Below are 14602 nucleotides of genomic sequence, written 5' to 3'. Positions count from 1 at the left end.
CTAAGTTCACAGATTCTTCCTATATTTCACCTATACTGTTTTTTTTTACATTATTTTTTTCTGAAAAATTGGCAAGTAAGTTGCAGAGACCATGCACCATCTTCTTAAATTCTTGCACATGCATTTCTTAATAATGAGGATATCCTGCTACAAACCTACAGAACAAGGATAAAATTCAGAAAATTTAATATTGGGGGCTCCTGGGTACCTCAGTCTGGGTGGCTCAGTTGGTTAAGCCTCTGACTTTGGCTCAGGTCATGATCTCACGGTTGGTGGGTTCAAGTCCCATATCAGGCTCTGTGCTCACAGCTCAGAGTCTGGAGCCTGCTTCAGTTTCTGTGTCTTCCTCTCTCTCTGGCTCTCTCCCCCCACCCCCCACTCCCCCTCCCTCAAAAATAAATACACATAAAAAAAGAAAATTTAATATTATTTAAAATTATCCATATTATAAATATGTTCATTTTTGCAGTACTGTCTTTTGTAGCATCAACTTTTTTTTTTTTTCTCCCCATTCAGAATTATGCATTTTATTTGATTGGCTTGTCCTTCATAACATTGATGTTTGGGTACTGGAGAGGCCTATTGTTTTCTTATATATCCTTCAATTCCTTGTTCCTCATTATTCGAATTTTATCTCAATTTTGAAATATTCTCAAACTGCAGAGATTTTTAAGTATAATACAAAGAATTTTCTTCCTGAACTACTAGAGAATATGTTGTAGACATGATGCCCTATCACCACCCAGTACTTGAGTGTGCAGTTTTTATAACAAAGGTATTCTCCCATAGAACCACAATACAAACATCAAAATCAGGAAATTAATTTATTACATTTCTACCACCTAATCTTCAGAATATATTCAAGCTTCACTAATTGTCATTACAAAAAAAAAAGATTCTATTCAGAATCACATGTTACTTTGTTTTAGTCTCTATTTAGAATAATGCCTCCATCTTTCTTTGAATTTCAGGACATAAACATTTTTGAGGGTTAATGGACAGATATTTCATAGATTGCCCTTCAATTTGGATTCATTCATTCATTCATCATCTTATGATCAAATTCAGCAGAAGTGATGAAACATTTTCATCATGTTCTATCAGGGAGCACATTAAAAAATGTCCCAAAGTGGGTGATGTGAACTTTGCTAACTTGATTGGGAGGTGTTTTTGAGGCCTCTCTGCTATGTAAATACCAAAATTTTACTTCATTCATTAATTTATTTATATTTGTGAGCTCATGGATTCCCATTTATTCAATAGATTATAACTGGTAACTATCATTAGTTATGTGCTGTTCATATTGTCCCAGATTTGGCTGCCAGTGGGAATACATTTAAGCTAGCTTCTATGTCTTTTGACATGTCCCCAGCATTCTCATCCAATCCCTTGAAGGCCTTAAGAGTAAAATTGAAAACAGACGTTAAAAAAGATATAGTCCCACTACCTGAAATACAACACCTGGCAGAACATTTTGAAAAGACTTTAGAGCAACAACAAAAAAGACAGGATCCAAAGTGGACTTATGTCTCCGCAGATCAAACAATTAGGTGGCCCACTTCCCTTACCACCTATTGGCAGACACTTGTAGATATTGTAAGGGACACTGGAAAAAGTCAACCCATCTTACAAAAGGAAAACCAAGATACAGGAAAAGCCCTCAATTCAGATCAATGAAATTCTCCAAGGTAGGAAAAGCATCTAATATTGTGCTTTACCTTTAAATAGTCAAGGTGAATTAACTAAACACAGAAAGTCAATCTCATTATTTCCTCGGGGATATGGGCACTACTCTTTGTACATTAAAACCTGTCACTTTTAATCAACTTTTCCCTAAGAGTATACATACCACAGAGGCAGTAGGTATTTCAAATAACCCAAAAATTTTCCCTACCTCTAAGCCATTAACTGTAACCCTTGGGTCATTAACTGGAAAAAAAAAATTCTTTCTATTCTGTGATTCCATCCCTGCAAATTTAATAGGGAAAAACTTTGTAAATGGAATCATGGTGTTAAGTGCACATCAGGAGAAACTATTTTTCAAGCTTCCAAAGGACACTTCTATTCACGATCAAGTTATGCCTGCTCTGGGTATACTTTAGCCTTCTCCATTATATTTGATGCAACTCCAGATAAAGATTTGACACCAAAACTGACACACTATGGGTGAAAACTTCCAGTGACATAGGAAAAAAAATAATTGGAACAGAATCTATTAAAGTTCAGACAGACTCCACCAAGCCATTACACAAAATTCTCTAATATCCATTAAAGCCAGACACAAAGGAAGAACTTACACCTATAGTTGAAGACTTTATCTCCAAAGGCCTTTTAACACCCTGCACATGTTTTGTTGACCCCTCCCATCCTACCAGTAAAGAAATCAAATGGACAAAGACATGCATCATCTAGTTCAAGATCTTAGGGCTATCAACAAAATTCTTAACCATCACTTCCCAGTAGAACCTAACCTACATCCATCGTATCATTAGTTCTTCCTGGGTCTTCCCTGTACTAGATTTTTGATTTGTCTCTATTCAATGCACCCCTAAACTAGGAGAGTCAATACCTTTTGTCTTAACCTGGGGAAGGATAACAATATACCTGGGCAAACATGTTCAAGAGGTTTATCAAAACCCTTTCCTATTTTTCCAAAATCCTCAATAAATATGTAAAATATTCAAATTACCCTTTTGGATGAGTTCCAATAAACCATATAGAAGATCTTCTACATTTTTCAGAAACAAAGTAATCTGTAAAAGTAGAAATCCATTTACTTGTTCTGAGCTATGGGAGAAAGTTACAAAGAATAAATTATAATTTTGCTAAAATAGTTTACTATTTAGGAAATTGCCTGTCTATGGAGCGAAAGCTAATCTCTCCTAACAAACTACATACTATCCAAACTTATTAGGGACCCCTCACAAAATGACAATGGAAAGTATTTATAAGTGTAGCTGGATATTTCAGACAATGGGGTGCTGATTTTTATTGCAATTGTGGCAATTCTTTATTAATTGACTAAGCTCTTAGTAACACACTCCCTCATCTGGGAACCCGAATATAGCCCTGTGGTTGTACTGTTTACTTTCTTCAGAACACATCATGTATCCTCCTATGAACTAATAACTGGAAGGTCTGTGTGTTAAGAAATTTTACCTCCAATACTAGAGTCTGCCCTGCTGCATATTGATGTGGCAGCAAATTATGAGTGATTTATATACTATCTCATCATATCTCCAACAGGTTATCTTCCTACATCATCTTAAGTAGCCTCGTAATTGTCCTCAATGAGGAGATTTTGTTTATTTAAAGAGGTTTTTGGGGGGGCGCTTGGGTGGCTCAGTTGGTTAAATGTCCAAGTCTTGATTTTATTTCAGGTCATGATTTCATATTTCGGGAGTTCAAGCCTCACATTGGGCTCCATGCTGATAGCGTAGAGCTGCTTGGGATTCTCTCTCTCCCTCTCTCTCCCTCTCTTTCTGTCCCTCTTCTCATGCTCTCTCTCTCTCTCTCAAAATAAATAAATAACCTTAAAAAAAAAACAAAGAGTTTTTTTTTTTTTCAAATAAAAACCAAAAGGAGCCTCATTAGAAGAGACTTTATCAGGTACTGTTTACAGACACAGCAGTGAGCCTCCAGGAAGTCAGTCCTTGGGTTTATATTTAAAATTAATGAAACAATTCAGAAATACATACAATAGGAAGGCTAATCCAATAGCTGACCTCAAATTGAATATTCTCAGCGATCCTCTAAAAGCAGCCAATCTTTAGAAGTAGATAACTGACCCAAGACCTTTGGAATAAGCTGATTACCTTGGATAGTGGATAGCTTCTACCTAGGACATAAGACCAACATTACTGTCTAGTTCTTGTTTTTGTTTTTCATCTGCTTACTTACAATCCCTTGTCTATTCATTTTAATTTTTTTAATTTTTTTTAACATTTATTCATTTTTGAGAGACAGAGAGAGACACACAGCATGAGTGGGGGAGGGGCAGAGAAAGAGAGAGAGAGAGAGAGAGAGAGAGACAGACAGACAGACAGACAGAATCCATAGCAGGCTCCAAGTTCTGAGCTGTCAACACACAGCCGGACGTGGGGCTCAAACCCACGGACCATGAGATCATGACCTGGGCTGAAGTCAGACACTTAACCAACAGAACCACCCAGGTGCCCCATCATTTTCTATAAATCACCTAGGCTGGAAATTCTGACTCAGACGTGACCTCCAAAAAAAGTATTCTCCTGTTTATTCAGGCACCCAGTCTAGGGGAAATTATTGACTCATTGTTTATGAAAATAATCAGACAATTGTTTCCAAGGGTACAAAAATTTTAAGAAACATGTCACTAACTCTGAAAGAAGTTACTAATGACACTATCTCTTTCTTACATTGAATACAAATCGTCTCAAGTCATGGGCACAATGCATCCCTCTAGATATTTGTTGGCTAGTCATGATGGTATCTGTGCAATTGCTAATAATTTTTGCATCAATCAAACAGAAATGGTAGATTGGACTATACATTAGAAATATCTACTTGACTCTCTTAAGTTTTATATTCAGGATCTTTGCAACATATTATCTTGGCCTGAATTGGGCAACTGAGTTCCTCAGTCCAAAATATCTTATAGTTTCTTACAGTGAAGTCTCTTCTCCTAAGTCAGTTTCTGATTTACCTCACCAAGCTGCCTCACTGAGCTGCCTAGAAGTTTGAACTTCTAGATCCTATTCTAGTCAGTCACTTTCATGTGGATTTTCTCCTAATTATCTTGGGGCATCAAACGCCGAGCTCCAGGCTGCTTTGGCCTTTTCTACACCAGATATAATCATACCTACAGGTTTAATAATGGAATTGTTTCAGAGGAAAGGGGAGTAAAGAGAAAGGGAGGGATAAAAGCAGAGATGGAAGATCCAAGTTATTCATTTATACTAAGAATATACATGTGTAATATGGCAAACTTCTTAGTCACTCATTGATATATTTTAGGGACACAGGGGAGTTCTCTCTCCCCTAGAGTTGAGTCACCAGTTTTCTGAGCCTCAGGAAATACCTCTACATCCTATAACCTGGCTCTAGATTTTGCAGTTTCATCACTCTGTGAGTACCTAGAATGTTTCAGAAGAATTTCTCTAGGCTTCCATCCCCCACCTCCTGCCCTAGGTAACTGAAAGCCTAGAACACTTAGGAGAGATGTCTCTCAGCTTTTTTTTTTTCCTCAGAGCCTGTGGTAGCTGAGAACTAGATATCTCTATTTACCTAAACCAAATAGATGTCCCTTAGGTTTCCTGATGTGCCCCCATTCTTTGACCTCCTACCATGTTTTCAATGAAGGACCATGGAATACACTAGGTGGATAAGGGGATAATTACTGTATCACTGAGGTCTCTCAGAAACTTAATCTATTCCACCAGCCTATACACAGTCAGACCACATGGCACTATTTCATTCTATGACAGGTATAACTAGTTTCTCTGTACTACCAAATATGGAAGATTCCTGTTCTTCCTCTTCCTCTACCCAAGAATTGTGCTATTGTCTCTATCATCTCCTCTATCTTATGAAGGGTTCGTAGCTTTGTAGAATTTACTTAGGTTTCCTTGAGTCCTCAGTTCTTTAATACACTAAAAACAACAGATTATTTTCCACATCTTTGCATTTGTATTGGTGCTTAGAATGACCTCTTCTATCTTCTACAGAGTATGTAGAAAAAGAAGTTCTCATTTTTTTAATGTTTATTTATTTTGAGAGAGAGAGAGAGAGAGAGAGAGAGAGAGAGAGAGAGAGAGAGAGAGGAAGGGAGGGGAAATGAATGAGCCGGGGAGGGACAGAGAAAGACAGAGAGAGAGAATCCCAAGGAGGCTCCATGTTCTTAGCACAGAGCCAGAGACACGGGGCTGGAACCCACGAACCATGCAATCATGACCTGAGCCTAAATCAAGAGTCAAACACTTAACTGACTGAGCCACCCAAGCACCCCAGAAGTTCTCATTTTTTAAATTTGGTTTGTCTTAACTATAAATGTATTGGTAACTGGTTACCAAAATCAAATCTGTTTGACAGATTCATACCCCTAGTGCCCAACACTGACACTGGTATTCCTTTGCACAGTAACCTACACATTTCCCTACTGCCTTTTAAATAAATTAATGATTCAGCCTTGTATTCTTTGCCTTTATGGTCCACACTAATTCTCTTACACACTAGTCTTCAAGCATTTTCTGTTCATACTGCATTTATTTCTGGCCTACAAAAACATTTATACCATTATCTGAAATGTTCTTTATCCTAATCTTACATGCTCAAATTCTATATATCATTGAAAAATCAATTTAGATGGCAACTTCTCCAACCCGCCTATCCTCATCACACACACACACAACAAATTTTCTTGCATCTTGAATTTTATTAAGCCATTTCTACAGATCTAATATACATAATTCATCTTTCAAAAGTATTACATTTATATGTTTACCAGCTTTATTGTTTTTATTATATCTTATATCTTATAGAAGCAAATTCTGCCATCTCTATTTTCCTATTATCAAATGTGCCTTCAATATGAGTAAAACAATATTACTGAATGCATACTTGAAAGAAAGAATATTAGAACAAATGCATAATTTACCTTTTTACTGATCTTTTATGCACTGCCCACTGCCTATCACTTAGTTAATGGATGTTTGCTATATATGTATATATTTGTTTATCATTGTTTCCTGTCTTTTTATTGTAGCCTCATCAAGAATAAATAATGTTTTATTTCATTTGTGGTGTTCACAATGTGGATTATATAAAGGTAAATAATAAATGTACACAGCAAGACGTCAAAAAGTAGCATTTATGGTGTTACAACTTAAAAAGAAATCAGTATTTGAGGATATTCATTGTATTCATCTATCCAAAGTTATGTGAAGCATTAAGTACATTATCTGGAAATTAATTATTTTTAATATATGCAATAGTATGAGTACATACAGATGCTACATTAACTGAAACTATTTATGAAGTAAAAAATAGTACCACAAGTTATTAGAGAGAAAATAATCCTGACCAAAAAACTCATACTTTCTTTACATAACTAAAAATAATTACTTTTAATAAAAAATGGTAAAATGATAAATAGACACATGTATAAGGGCTGATTTGAAAGTATTATTAACATCAATTATCTGTGTTTTCTAAAGTGTATTTTGGGGCTATCATCTGCATGATAGTTCCATTTTTAATTAAAAAAATTTAATGTTTATTTATTTTTGAGAGAGAGACAGAATGCAAGCAGGGAAGGGGCAGAGAGAGACAGGGAGACACAGAATCCAAAGCATGCTCCAGGCTCTGAGCTGTCAGCACAGAGCCTGACGCAGGGCTCAAACTCATGAACCATGAGATCCTAACCTGAGCCAAAGTCGGATGCTTAACTAACTGAGCCATCCAGGTACCCCTCCATTTTTCATTTTTAAATAAGTATATCCATATCCATGTCTGATGTTCAGTAATAAATATATTCATGCCTATAGCTGACTTTTAGTAGCATGCACTAATATAAAAGAAAGCAGTTAAATACAACAGTGCTCATTCCAAAAAAAAGCAATTCTATAAAGTTTTGTGACAGACACCTAAAAACAGAATAGTTTATAGACAAACACTGACACAAAACCCGTAACTTTCTCTATCCATTCATATTTCTTCAGGATAGATTACTGCACTTATTGCTTTAAAAGATGACTAAACATGTTATTTCTGCAAAGGAAGGTCTATTTAATAGATGGGATTAATAAATTACACTAAAACTTAGTATAGATTTGCTTTTATTTTCTGCTATTACATGTAACTTTGTAATGACTATTCCTCATACAAATTATTGTTCTCATATTGTACTGCTAATTACAATCAAAGAACAGACTCCTAGAAGTGAAAGTATACTTTAAAAAAAAAATTGGGGTCTGTCTAAAGGATTTTAATGCAGTTTCTAAAATTTCTCTCCAGATAAGATGCAATTGAATTAGATTTCTGACAATACCTTTAGAAGTGTTCAGTTAACTGGCCACAGTCACGTTTAATAATTAGCAACCATTGGTAATTATTATAAATTTGATGAAAATTTATGTCAAATATTTGGAAATTCAAAAATTCAAAATAATACCATGACTAAATGTATTTTTTCCAATGTTTTTAGAATATTTGTGTGTGTACCCTTATAAATTAAGTGTTTATAATATTTCCAACTTTTCTAATGGAGTTTCTTACTTTTCTTATTTAACTCTCTAGGAGGTACAGAACATAATGTTCACTAAAATAATTAAAATTACTTTTGCTTTAATAGAAGTTCAATATTTGACTGAAATAAATTCCTGTTACCTTCCCATTCCAGTCTTTTGAACACTGCATACTCTGAGAAATAAAGTCAGCAAAAGGGTTTTATTTGTGTCTTTGTAGTTTACAAATTACATATCATACAGCTTATTGTCTTCATTCACCAATACTATTCTACTCAGAGAGTTGCTTATGATGTTGATTTTGCTGCCATTTCTTGAGAGAAATAAAAAAAGTCTTAAATACTTATACTAAGGTTTCTTACTCTTGCATATACCCTAACCCAGACACCATTTTCCTTAGAAGTACTTTGACATAACTGATAATGCTTATGATTTCTAGAAGCTTCTCGTCAAACTCACTTCTTCGCAGCATGAATTTGTTCAACTCTTGGTCATTTATTTTATATACAATAGTTGCCGTATTCAACTCTCACATCTCCATATACACTAAGGATTGCACATTACATGCCTAGTTTGTGTCTAATATTTCCTGTAAAAAATTAAGTATTGATTTGTATGTAAATTATCAGTAAGCAAAAAAGCAAATGAGGGCATATCAATGAGGAAAACCAAAGATTAAGCATAACATAACCCTAGTCTTTTCAGTTCAAAATTATACTATATATACTCTTTTGCTATGTCAACACACCATCTCAGTGCCAACAGTCCTAAATTTATCCATGTAATAGCTTAATATTGTCTTCTATCTTTGTATATATCTTATATCCCATAAGATAAGAATTGTTTTTGCATTTTAAAACTCTTTTGGAGGAAGAAAGAATACATGACAGAGACTGTATGTGACCTTCAAAACCTAAAGGTTTAAAATCTGGCTTTTTCTAGGAAAATTTTTCCAATTCTGGTGAAAAATACATGTGAGGCTTTTAACCTACTTATGATTGAAAAGTACCTTCATGATTTAATCTCATTCATTTTAACACCAAAAATGTACCAGTAATAAATTACATTAACTGAGACATTTAAATAGACTTATCTAAATTAAAATCTAAAATTAATATACTATGGAATAATAACAAAATATAACCTTAAGAAAGGCTGTCCATATGAAGGTAGTCAAATATTTAGCTCCTTCAGGTTAATAGAGAGACTACTGTATGTGAGTGAATCAACTGGAACCGGGTTCATGGTTTGAAATCGAGGAACAGTATGGTGCCCCCTAGACCACAGAATGCAGCTCAAAAGGAATATCCCTTGACTAATGCCTACACTATGGATATAATAAAGATTTGCACCCAGGTAGCTGAGAGGAAATAGGCTTCAACTCATTGCAAAGAATGTTCTGAGCTACCATCTTATTCAGTGTCTAAGGATTAAATATGAAATATCTCCATAATTTGCTGAGTTAAGAAGACAGTGCCACAAATAATAAGATTATCTTCTGATTAGGTAGTCTGGGATAGAATAAACCACTGGACAAGAAGACTGAACTCAGAGAGAGAAAAATATAAAGAAATTTAACTTCGGGGTCATAGGTGGCTCAGTCAGTTAAGGGTTCAAATTCAGCTCAGGTCCTGATCTCCTAGTTCATGGGTTCAAGCCGCACATTGGGCTCTGTGCTGACAGCTTGGAGCCTGGAGACTGCTTCCAATTCTGTGTCTCCCTCTCTCTCTGCCCCTCCCCCACTTGTGCTCTGTCTCTCTCTTAAAAATAAATAAACGTTAAAAAATTAAGAAATTTAATTTCAACTAAAGAAAATCAAAAAATTTCACACAATTAAAAACAATACATGCTCAAAGCACTGACAAAACAAGATTATTTTTTAATGAAATGTAAAATATATAACAGTCTAAATTATTTTAAAATAAGTCTGTTGGATATCTTCAATCTCTTAAAAGATACACTGTAAATATTGAAATAATTAAGGATTATGAGCTAAAAAGAGCAAATGAGATGAGAACAGATTTAAAAAAAAGAAAAAGAACCACCCACTTAAACATTATGAAATGATAAATACATAGAAAAAGGAGTTCAATATATGAGATAACATCTAATTTGAGAATAGTAGAGAAATAAATTCATTGATAATTGCAACAAATTATATCATAATACTATACAAAGCAATAGGAATAAAAATATACAGGAAATTATTAACAGGCATGGAAAAGACATGGAGAGTTTATACCATAGGACTTTGAGAAAAATCTGTAAATAGGTAGAATATTTAGGAATATATTTAGAAAATAATGACTGAGAAATATTCCAGAACTGAATCAATAGTTGACACAACAATTTAAAAGTACATCAAGTACCAAGCAACATGAATGAATGAATGAATGAATTAGAAACAAGAAACCTATCATGGTTCATTCAGACAAGGAGAAACACTATCAGTGATGTACAGTAAGAGATTTATTGTAGTTGTTAGAATATACACAATGGAGGAGTCAGTTAAGAGCCCTGTACTATCTCTGCTTCTGTGTATGGTATGGACCCAATGTTATGAGCCAGCCAAGGAGGGGTCAGGAAACGGATAATTGTGAAAGAACAAGAAAACAACCAGACAAACTACAGCTTATGAGGATAAACTGGATTCCATATCTGACTCACACGACCTCCGACCATCATTATGTGGATGAATTATAGGAGTGGCTAGCGGCCTTTTCCATAAAAGTGCACATTCATATTTTTCCCAAGCCAACAGAGAGATCCTATAGAAGGCAGAGCCACAGAGGCCTGGGTGCCACCCAGGCCGTAAAGGTGCGAGCTGACACATCCACAACCACACAGTGGTCTGCTGTATGTTTGGCTAAGTTGACAGGGACACCTCACCACACTGCACACTTAGAAAATTTAAAGTCAGACGGCAGGATGTCAGAGATATAAGAAATTGAAGATATGCCAGAGGCACATGATAGACAACTTAAAAACATATGAATACTACACTGACAGCAGAGACATCATCATAAACAAATGATATTAGTAGTAATGGAATAATTGTACGACAGTGAAATATTATCTGCCTGGAATACCATAATAAACCAAGCTATCAAGAGTAAAATGAACTCATTAAAGACAGTAAAATATCACATTTAATTTTATAAATCCAACTATATATTGCTAATTTAAAAAAAGTTCAACTAAAGTAATGGTTGACATTAAAAACAATGAAAAATATCTTAGCCAAATGCTAAGCCGAAGAAAGTTATGTAACATTATTCATGCCAGAGAAAATAGACGTTCCTGAAAATATCATTTGTTGGTTTAAAGATGGTTTCCAAATAATATAATTATAAAAGAACAAATTCCAACAAGAACATAGACACCTAATATAGTTTCAAAGCATATATAGAAAGAAAATAAGTGACATAATTAAACTTTCAGGAAAGTTGTTTAGAGAGATTGACCTGTGGTTTCTTTTGACTGTTGTCTCGTCTTGCATTCCTAGACATAAATAGGATTTTGATAGTGTACTAGCATACTTCAAATTTGAGGACAAAACCACCTTTCAAAGATGGAGGTAGGGGTGCTTGCGTGGCTCAGGCAGTTAAGCATCCCATTTCGGCTCAGGTCATGATCTCACAGTTCGTGGGTTCGAGCCCTGCATCAAGCCCTGCTGTTCTGACAGCTCAGAGCCTGGAGCCTGCTTCCAATTCTGTCTCCCTCTCTCTCTGCCCCTCCCCTGCTCACCCTCTGTCTCTCTGTCTCTCTCAAAAATAAATAAACATTAAAAACATAAAAAAAAAAAGGTAGAGGTACACAATGTAATAGGAGCCTGGTCCTCTTTGCCATCCTTGGGTGGGTGCCCTGACTGTATATGCACTATAAATTTTGTGGGTCAATAAACTATATTTGTGTTTATTACTCTTAATCATGTTTTTTTGTTGTTTGCATCCACACTATTTTGAAAAGTAATAAAAGTAATTGGAATCATTACAATCAAATGGTAGAGGAAATCCTAATTGTAACTAAAGTGAAAAATCACAAGGAAAGATGAGAAACACATCATTATCCAAAATTGCAACAAGTTTCATGGTAAAATTAAAGAAAGAGACCAGATAATTATGAGCTGGAGGGTAATACTAAATATTTCATTTTCTTTTAAGATGGAAGGAACTTGAAAAAGTTCAGAGTGGGAAGTTGATGTAAAAAAAATGCAGGTTAAAAATTCATAATTGATATTATGTAGACTCAGGTTGAATACTGATGGAGATTAGAAGGAGTATGTTAGATTTTGGTCTGAATAACTTTTGTTCTAAGTATGTATATACATCTATGGCAATTATTAAAGAATAGTCTAGGTAAAAATAAGTTGGAGTAAAGAAATCATTAGTAAGGTTGCACTGTTGCAATGTTAATCATGTTGCAATGTTAAATCATTAATCTATTTACATTTTTTCATTTACATCATTCAAAACAAGTTTAGCAAAGTGTCTCCACATGTCAAAGCACATTTCAATATACTAGATATACATGAATTAAGCAGATTTCACGTAAACTTGACACATGTTTTATTCCTGATAGCAAAAGAAAGATTAGCTTTGCATAGCTTTGCAATGCGTCAACTAGAAAGGTGTATTTCCCGTAATTCCTCTCCCTGCATGTTTCAGGTTGGCCACAACCACAAGGCAGTTTCTTGAGTGAGATCTGGAGGCTGGAAGTGAAGCGGAAGCCATTTGTAGCCCAGGTAAACTGCCGCTGATAAGTTCGCTCCTGTAATTGGTGGGATCAACCAGCTCATGCTGCAACTTCCCTGCCTTCCCTTAAATCTTCCTCTTTTTTTAAGCTTCCCTTACAGCTTCTCTATCTGTTGGCTACATGTACATTTCTAACTTCAAGATAAAGGATCCTATTGCCACAGAACACCCATTCATTGCACCAAGACAGAAGAGTTTGTGTTTGTGACGATCAAGCTCAAGCTTGTGGGTTCCAGCTTCATGGAACAACCCTTCTTGACAGCCTCTCCTGTGGACCTTGTCAAAGCAAAAGTTACCCTGAACAAAATTAAACAGGCAAGTCAGACTTTCTTCAAGGCAACAGCTGGGGTGAGAAGAGGATGGAAAGTCTTCAGTGTTTGCTAATTAGATTTACCCAACAGAAAAGTTGATTCTCTCCTTTCTTCATGACATGAGGTAGTTTTACAACTTGGAATAAAGTCGTTAAGGTTAGGTCCTATCCTTCCTCAGAAACTAGGAAATGCAGGCCCTCTTTTCCTGGATGATTACATTTGAAAGACATAATTCTCAGATCCTTGAAAAAAATGTGTACCGGGTTATAAACTTGACAAGAGCCTTTTTAAAAGATTTACACTTCAAAGAGCAGATAAAAAACTTAGGAGTACAAGTTTTCTAAAGTAAATTTCCAAAAAAAAAATAGGGGTGCCTGGGTGGCTCAGCTGGTTAAGCGTCTGACTCTTGGTTTCGGCTCAGGTCACGAACTCACGGTTCGTGAATTCGAGCACCTCATCAGACTCTATGCTGACAGTGCAGAGCCTGCTTGGGATTCTTTCCCTCTCTGTCTCTCCCATATTCTCTTTATCTCAAAATAAATAAATAAACTTATTTTAAAAAAGGATTAAAAAAGAAAGGACAGAGAAAGGTGGGGGGTTGGAGTAGGGGAGTGTTGCAGGAAGGGAGGTCAGGGGCCTAGAGTCTGAAAGAAACCTATCTAAATTTTAGTCAACCTAAGGAGTATTTTAAGGGCATCTTGATCAATTTCATCGTATAGCCTCAGAAGCAAAAACAAACAGCCCTAGGAAAAAAAACGCTTACCAGCTTAAATAGCTCCTACATTTGTGAAGGTCAAGTCCAATAACAAACCCAAATGCATATGTGTCTGTCTCCTCCTGGTTGTGCTCCTCTGGTTGAATTCTAACTGATACAGTGTATTCAGGAAGCAGGAAAAAGCAGCAGGGATAAAATGTATAGCAGTGTAAATGTGTGAAGTAGGTAAGTAGATATGCACATGATCAGCTGTATGAATGTATTCAGAAGCATTTGAGTTGGGACTTCTACCTGCTATGTTTCTATAAAACAGAAACCCTGTGTGTGCAGAGGTGAAGGGGTACTGAAGGCATGGCTTTGGGTGTGAGACCACTGCCTTAGACATAGCGCATCAAGTGCCTGTAAGCAGGGTACAGCTCCTGGACAGGTTACAGCAAGAGTAGTTTGCAGGTCGCAGGGCTGGGATGCTGAAAGACACAGCAAATGGCGAGGGTTCTCACAGTGAGCAGCAAGAGAAACATCTATTGAGCGTAACACAGTGAAAAAAAAGAAAAAGAAAAGAAAGAAAAGGAAATTGCACAGAAAGAAGCTTGGGGAATGTAA

This window comes from Acinonyx jubatus, chromosome A1 (genome assembly GCF_027475565.1).
Source record: "Acinonyx jubatus isolate Ajub_Pintada_27869175 chromosome A1, VMU_Ajub_asm_v1.0, whole genome shotgun sequence".
In the NCBI taxonomy this organism is placed as follows: domain Eukaryota; kingdom Metazoa; phylum Chordata; class Mammalia; order Carnivora; family Felidae; genus Acinonyx; species Acinonyx jubatus.
This window is presented reverse-complemented; position numbering follows the sequence as displayed.